This window comes from Manihot esculenta, chromosome 13 (genome assembly GCF_001659605.2).
Source record: "Manihot esculenta cultivar AM560-2 chromosome 13, M.esculenta_v8, whole genome shotgun sequence".
Taxonomy (NCBI): domain Eukaryota; kingdom Viridiplantae; phylum Streptophyta; class Magnoliopsida; order Malpighiales; family Euphorbiaceae; genus Manihot; species Manihot esculenta.
Window position 1 is genome coordinate 7685769 of NC_035173.2, and position 8610 is coordinate 7694378.

The 8610-nt window shown below is 30.8% G+C and overlaps 1 pseudogene; it reads left to right on the top strand.

Annotated features, from left to right (window-relative positions):
• The first annotated feature begins 950 nt into the window (after window positions 1-950).
• Window positions 951-4009, top strand: LOC122721469 (annotated as a pseudogene).
• Window positions 4010-8610: the final 4601 nt, after the last annotated feature.

An 8610-nucleotide genomic window follows, 5' to 3' on the forward strand; every position in this document is an offset into this window, starting at 1 on the left:
TAATAAAATTTCATTAAATAAAGAGAAATATTATTTCAAATAGAAAAATGATTTTTTAGCCAAAATATAAGCAATTAAAGTAGTACGACGACGAATTTATCTAACAAAAATATATAAAGTCTAATAAAAATTTATAATTATTTAAAATTAAACTCAATTAAAAAATGTCTAAATGTGTAAACGGAAGAATTTGAACAAATTGCAAACAGTTCATAAAAATGCAGTCATTAAAAAGCAAAAATTCCATCGTAAAAAGCAAATATCATCTTTAACATTTGTTTTTTTCGTTTGTAATATTTTTTTATTATGAACTTTGATTAATTTTTTTAAGAAAAGAAAATAATAATTTTTTAAAAAATTATTTATAATTTTCAAATTTATTCTTTTATAGAATTATATTTTTTATTATAATAAAATTAAACTATCAAGGGTATTATTAATAATTCCAATATTCTTCTTCCTTTCTTTGTGTTATATATATTATAAATTCGATAAAAAAAAATTTATTTAATAATTTTAAACTGCCCTACTTATCATACAGAATTTAACGCGAAGAAAGCGTCATCAATCTCCCAATTGCAATCTGACTCAGAAAAAAAAGGAAGCAAACACAAGGCGGATCGACGTCGTTTTCAAAAACTGAATCCCCGCCTAATTTACCGCAGCGAACCAAAGTGGGTATAAATACGCGCCGTTTTCTCCACAAACTCTTATACAATCTGTCTCGTACGCTTCCGTGATCCTTTGTTTCCCTCGTTCTCGCAACTTCACAGTTCCCTCCTTTCTCCCTCTCCCTCTCTCTCTCTCTCTCTCTCTCTCCCTCCTCTAATCAGTGCTTCTGAAATTCTCAACTTGATCACCTGAATTCTCAAGGTAACTAATGCCTCTACGAGCTGTGTTGTGTTGTGTTGTGTGATGTGAGGATCTGCATGAACTTTTTATGCAGACTTGCGTGAAGATTTCAACTTGGTAACCCTAATTATCACTAAGGGATCCGATTTCTCTGATTTTATCATCATAATTGTGTTTCCTTGCGTTTTACGTTTTATATTTCTCCTGTTAGAAAGATAATCATCATAATTGAAACTCCTGTTACGATTTTGAGATGAGTTAGGCTTTTCAATTAGGGATTTGATTTTACAAATCTGTTTAGCCATCTTACCGATTCTGATTGTTGTTTCTTCTTCCTCATTTTAACTTCTGCCTTTTGTTTCTTGAGAAGTACGTCTTGTAAGTTTTGATTTTCTGCAAAAAGAACGTTTATAATGAATGAATTTCCATTCCTACAGGAAAGAAACTGTTAGATAAAGGCAACAATATGAGAAATTAGTTTTACTTCTTATAAAAGAATAAGAAACCTTTTTTTTCCTTTTTGCTTTCGGACGTTTATTTATTTCTTATTCTTTATAACTTCTCTTTTAATAATTTCTAGTTATTTAACTTTGCTTCTGCTGAAGTATTTTTAGGGCCTGAATTGAGATTTCCTCTGTATTTTTTTTTTTGTGTGTTATGTTTGAATTGAAACTGTATATTTTAGTTTTGCAACTAGAATGAACAGATTAGGCTTGTTGATTTCTGAACCTTACAAGTGAGCTTCAATTGTTTTGCTCACTTTAAGCTTTTTCATATTCGAGAATGAAATGTGCCGTTTTGAGTTGGAAATATAAATCAATTTGAAGTTTTGAATGTCTCACCCTGTTTATTGCATATTGGATTTCGGTTGATTATTATTGTCATAATCATAATTAGCTTGCTTGAGTTGCTTCCCTTTCCGTCAATGAACTTAGTTTTTGAATCAGGTGGAAAGTTAAATAGTTAACACTTTCTACCCCGTGGATTGCAAATATCCAATTTGGGCCACGACTGTGGATCATTTTCCCAATGCCCCTGATTTATGTTGTTATCATGTTAGTGAAAATCTTTCCAATTGAATTTTTTTTTTCTGTTGGTTTCTGCATTTGTTTTTTCAGAATAAGATGAAATATTTGACCATAGCAGGAGAAATTTATTTATGATATATATATTTCCAATACATTTGAACCATTTGAAAATTTTTGCACTGGTAGTCAGTACTCTGTCTCGGGATTTTGATTGCTCTTTTTTTTTTTTTTTAACTAAAGATTCTGTGATTATATCAATCCTTGTCATACAGAGTTTCTCTTCATCTGGATATTTGAAGATGCCAGCTGCAAGGCCCAATACATCGGATAGAGATGGTGAACCATTTGTAGAAGTTGATCCTACTGGAAGGTTTGGGCGATATGATGATCTGCTTGGTGCTGGTGCTGTGAAGAAGGTTTATCGGGGATTTGATCAAGAGGAAGGTATAGAGGTGGCATGGAATCAAGTGCGGTTGAGGAACTTTATTGAAGATCCAGTACTCATCAACAGGCTCCACTCAGAGGTTAAGTTGTTGAGATCATTAAAGAACAAGTATATCATTGTGTGCTACAGTGCTTGGTTGGATGAGGAGAATACTACACTGAATTTTATTACTGAGGTGTGCACATCTGGAAATTTAAGAAACTACAGGAAGAAGCATCGTCATGTCTCCTTGAAAGCCTTGAAGAAGTGGTCAAAGCAGGTGCTTGAGGGGTTAGAGTATCTCCATACACACGATCCATGCATTATTCACAGAGATCTGAATTGCAGTAACATCTTTGTCAATGGAAACATAGGCCAGGTAATTAGAAAGTGACATTTATTTTACTGACTATGAATGATTTTTTCATACCTAAATTTCTTTTCTGTTCCTTCCATATAAATTTATGTTTTTGAATTTCATTGAGGTAATTGAAACTGTGTTGAGATAGTTTACTTATATTAGTTAAATTGATCCATCCAGATTGATATCTCTTTTTCTAGCAAGAAAAAGACATAATAGTTAGGCGTGGCAAGGATGTGGTGTTTGTTTCTTTTGATTTGAAAAAGCGCTGGTTTAAGTAATGTGACCACTAACCACACTGTTTGTGGATGTAGGCTGATTTTAGGAGTATTGAAACTGCCGCTTTTCCTTGAAAGAAAAGAATATCACATTATGATATTCATTTTGCATGTCCCTCTAGCCAACTTCTAGTAAGATGATCACATCAGATGTGATTGTAGGTTCACTTGCAATTTACTTAACGAGATTGTCATTGCTATGAAATTTCTACTCCCTGCTTCACACCGGCTGTAGAGTTGTCCTTCAATTCAAACTCTAGGATCCAGGTTGTTGAACTTTAAACCAAATGTTGCAATCTCTAGATTGGCAATTAAAATCATACAGAGAATTTCTGAGTGTACAAATGAGAAAAAAATAAAAGGAGCAACTGCAAAAAAGGAAATTGTGTATAAATTATTTTCAGTAGAATTAGTACCATAATTTTACAGTTAATTTTGATAATTCCATTGCGACTTTCTATGACTTATAGTGTTGAAGCACTGCAAATTCTCCATATAGGTGAAAATTGGTGACCTTGGCTTTGCAACAATAGTGGGGAAGAGCCATGCAGCACATTCAATCATAGGTACACCAGAGTTTATGGCACCAGAGTTGTATGAAGAGGATTACACTGAGTTGGTGGACATATACTCTTTTGGACTGTGCTTGCTAGAGATGGTTACAATAGAGATGCCATACAGTGAATGTGACAGTATTGCCAAGATATACAAGAAGGTGACAACAGGAGTAAAGCCCCGATCCTTGAGCAAGGTAACAAATCCAGAAGTGAAGGCTTTATTGAGAAGTGCATAGCTGAGCCAAGGGCAAGACCTTCAGCCTCTGATCTTCTCAAGGATCCCTTCTTTTCTGAAGTCAACAATGAAGACGAGACGGAGGACCCAGATGCATTACATGTCAGGTGAACCAATGGCTCCTATAGTTCAGGTTTGTGATTGATGTTTAAACCTGAAACTACTATCCACAACTCTTCTCCTTATTGTGATGTAAATAAATAGTAGTGGTAGTAGTGTTGTTTTAGAGGGGTTGGCTTGTTTTGCTAATTGTATTGTGCTGTAAATATGTTTCATAAGAATATGTGTAATTAATTTTCACTATTTTTTTCTCAAGAATCTTCTTTTCTTTTCCATAAAATAGCCCTCGTGAATTGCTACGTTAATCAGCTCGGGCGACGTTTGGATTGAGCCGAATAAGATGAGAGAAAAGAAAAAGAAAATTGATTTCTTGCCTTTTCTTATGGAAGAAGGGAAAGAAAGAAGAAGAATTATATTTTTAATTCCACAGTAAGTGGGGAGAAATACATATTAGAATATTTAAATGCACTTTTTTTATTTGCTTAAATTTTTTCTAATCTTTAAGGGAGATATTTTTGTAATATTTGTTTTCTCTTCATTAATTTTTCATATATATTTAAGAAAAAAAATAAAAATATATTGTGATTTCACATATTTTGTAGTAATAATTTTTAACGTCAAGTAAAATATAATTAATATTTTTTAATATTTTTAAAAGAAAAAATATAAAAAATACTCTTAAAGTTTTACTATTTTTATTTTAAATTTTATAATTCAATTTATATTAAAATATTATCGTTTATTTATTATATTATTTTTTTAATAATATTTAAAAATTATCATTATTTATTAGCAAAATTCAACCACATTTTTTTAATATTAAAAACTGATAGAAACCACATTACATATATATATTACTTTCCCTAATATTCAATGGCTGTAGACATCACTTTCAAGTGTGCAAAGGCAAGTTAGGGAGGTTATTTGGCAGAAGGGAAAGGGTTAAGTAATAATGGCTTTCCCTTTTTAACTGACTAGGCCTTTTATTTGCAGGGCTATTATGTATGCAACATAATGAATTTGGTGGACCTGTTATAATGAATCATTTGGAAGCTTTGCCGTTTGTGTTGTGGCAATAACGCAATCCCTTTACATGTATATTTAAAACAAAAACCTTGAAACAAATAGCACAACCAAAGCTAAGTTATACTCCCAGCTGTAGATAGGGATTGGCTTTAATTCTTTTAAAGCAAAAAATAAAATAAAAGTATTTGGAATCAAATTGAACTGAAAATTTTAATTTTGGTGCCTCAATTTAAAAGATATATGTATATAATTATTGCCCTGAAGAGTTAAACCCTCATTGGTATATGATGAATTCTAAATTTATGTAATTTTTGAATTATACAAAATTTCATGCTACATTTGGTTTATGAATTTTATGGTAGAATAACTCTAAATATTGTGTGCATTTTAGTTAATTCTTTAAATCTAGCACAGTATTTTTAATTTGTTATAATTTTAGGCCAATGATTTAATTCAATTTAAAAACTTCAGAATATATTATAATATACACCTTAAACTTTGATGAAATCTATAATTTAGTCATCATATTTTTAAAATCTTATGATTCTTTACGTAGCCAAATTGGTTCTTCTATATAATTTTCTTTCAAAATTACGGTTAATTTTAATAAAAGCATTAAAATATCCTTTACTATATATATATATATATATATATATATATATATTTGTTACGAAAGATGAGAAAGAAACAAAAAACTAGCGTAGGAAGCTAGTGTCAACCCTATCACTCAGCCGCCAAGATGAAAGCCCCAGCTGCAATTCTTCACATAATTAGCAAGCCAATCAACGGAATAATTTGCTTCTCTGAAGATATATAGGATCCAAAAATTAGAGAAACAAGAGCCCTATAACCAACCTCGACCTTGAAACTCCGTAGTACCTCAACCAGAGTCTTATTATCACACTAAAAAATGACATGTGAGCAACCCTGAGTAAGCTTTATATCAAATTAAACAGCCCACAATTCAACTAAAAATATCGAGTATCTTCTCATATTAGTTTGAAAGTTTACAGAAGAAGAGAGAAAAAACAGAAAATGAGAGAAAAATGAGTTGTACTTTATTGAGGGTGATAATATGTTTATATACAGCATAAGGACCAATACAGTGTTGCCACCTAACCTAGCGACTAACAACTTTCTAAACAAACAGAAATAGCTAATTCACGTGTATACTATTCTCTACACAAACCCTCTCAACCAAATACCATTATGATGGCGAAGTAAACCGCCACAGTAAGTATACTCTATTGCCAAATTGAAGGCTCCAAGTATTAACCTTGCACCAATTAGTGGGAGGAAGTTGCCACATAACAGCTATAGCCTCTTTGCCTCATAAAACATCTGAAGAACTCATGTTCAAATCAACTTCATACACACTAAGTACAAAGGAGTTCATGGAGTTTAAGAGCTGCTTAACTCTCATGTTCCCCTTATTGAAAATGTGATCATTTTGACGCTTTTATAATATCTAATATGCTACATCAAAGACCAACATCCAAGGCAACCCACAAAGAGTAGATTCTTGAGATTGAATGTTAACCTTTGACCAAACAAAAATAAATATATTATCATCCTTAAATTTACCCTTATCCATAGGAGGCCAAAGCTACGCTAAAGCTAGTTTGCAATATAACAATCTCGAAGCACATGGATAGCAGATTTCTTCAACCTGCATGTAAATAGTTCACGTAGAAATGTTGCTCAAATGTCTATGATGTCGTTCCCCACCAATAAGGATTTTACCATCCATGAAAAGCCAAAGGAATATACATATGCTTTTGAGGGCTAGTGTAATGCTAAATATTATCTCAACTCGATTGGGTACTAACAAGTAAGCCTAAGTGAATATCCGCATAAGCACTCTTTAAGGTAAATGAACCAAATCTAGAAGCATTCTAGAAGATAGAGTCGTCTTGTTGATAAGCTCTTGGAGGCAGCAAAGTAATCAAATACTCATAAACTTTACTAGGTCTTTGCTTGGTAATATGCTAATTCTAGTCTCCACTTACAGTCACATCAGCCTCTTGGTGGCACTGGAGCAACTTCACTGAGAGTGGGAAGACTAAGAATCTATTTATCTTTTCAAAATAAAATAGTTTTTCCATTTCTCAAAGCCCAGATATTGTTGGCACGAATATCCTCCCATATGTGGTATATATTCTTCCAAAAGTGAAGGAGGCTTGAGCCATGTGGGCTGTAGGAAAAATAGACTTAGGTACATTGTACTTAAATCGAATTACCTTATAAACCCATAAAGAGTGTGGTTTAGTAATCAACCCCCAGCCAATCTTCATAAAATAAGCTCGATTTAAGTCCATATCACGCAACCCAAGTTCCAACTAATACCATCATAAGCTTTTTCTATATCAACCTTTATAGCCACAAGACTTTTTTATCCCTTTCTAAATCTTTATAGAGTGAATGACCTCCTATGTAATAACAATATTATCAGAGATAATTCTTTCTGGAATGAGAAACAAGATTTGCAGTCTATTCACAATTGTCTTTTTGATAAGCTTATACCAAACATTACATAAGGTTTTAGGACGAAATTGAGTAATGGGTATCAGATGATTTACTTTGGGAATAAGACAAAGCAATGTACTGTTCATCTTAGAATCCATGACATAAGTAGAAAAAATACGGCTAATCTTCTGATATATATCCAGGCCTACCACATACCATTGAGACTGATAGAATCCTACATGGAACCCATCCTTTCCAGATGCTTTCCATGGCTGCATATTATGCAGAGCCAACCAAATTTCCTCATTTACAAAGGACTTGATACACTAGCTAGAGCCTGCTGACTCATTCAGAGAAATCTCCAGTGAATAGAATATGTGAGCCGAAGTGGCAACCCATCCCTATATATATAATAAATATGTAGTATAATATATTTATTGAAAAATACTAAAAGTTAAATTTAACATCTCAATCATAAAGTAATAAAATAATTTGCAAAATAAATTTTCAATTACATATAAAATTATATAAAAAAAAGTTTTTTGTTTACTCTTACAAGCTCTATATGGATTTGAATTTTCCAACATATATTATGAGATACTAATATTATAAAAAAAAATTAATTATATGCACTCAATAAATGATAGAATTTGAACTAATAAATTCCTTAAATCTATATAATTTGATACCTAATCATCTCCGTTAAATTAATATATTTTAGAACATGCTCTACTGCTAATTTATTAAAAAATATTAGATGATATATGTAATGATAATATTAAACTATTTTTATATAATAAATATAAATTTAAAATTAATGGTTATTCAAATAAAAATTTAGATCGAAGACCAATTTATATAATAAAAACTAACTAATTAAATTATTTAAATATAAGGACTATATTATAAATCTTGCTAAAATTTTAGTAATTATACTATAGTTTATTTTAATCTTTTTACATTTAATTTAGTTTTTAGGCTACAATTTCAAAATATTTTGACTTAATTATGCAAGATCAAAGATTGAGCTAAAATCATGCGTGAATTCGTGAAAATATATGGAGTTTTTCACCTAATAAGTAATTTTGTTTTAGAACTTAGATTTCAATTATTTCAAATATTTGATTTGAAATTTGGAATTTTTTTTGACCGAAAAAATTCGTACTTTGAATTTAAATAAGTTATGTATTAATATTTTTTTTTTGAAATAGAAGGTTTTTTTTATTATATTGAATTTAAATTTTGAAGAATAGTTACATTGTCATTTTAATTTTAATTTTTTTATTTAGTTTTATTAAAAATTAAAAATTTTTCGATATTAAT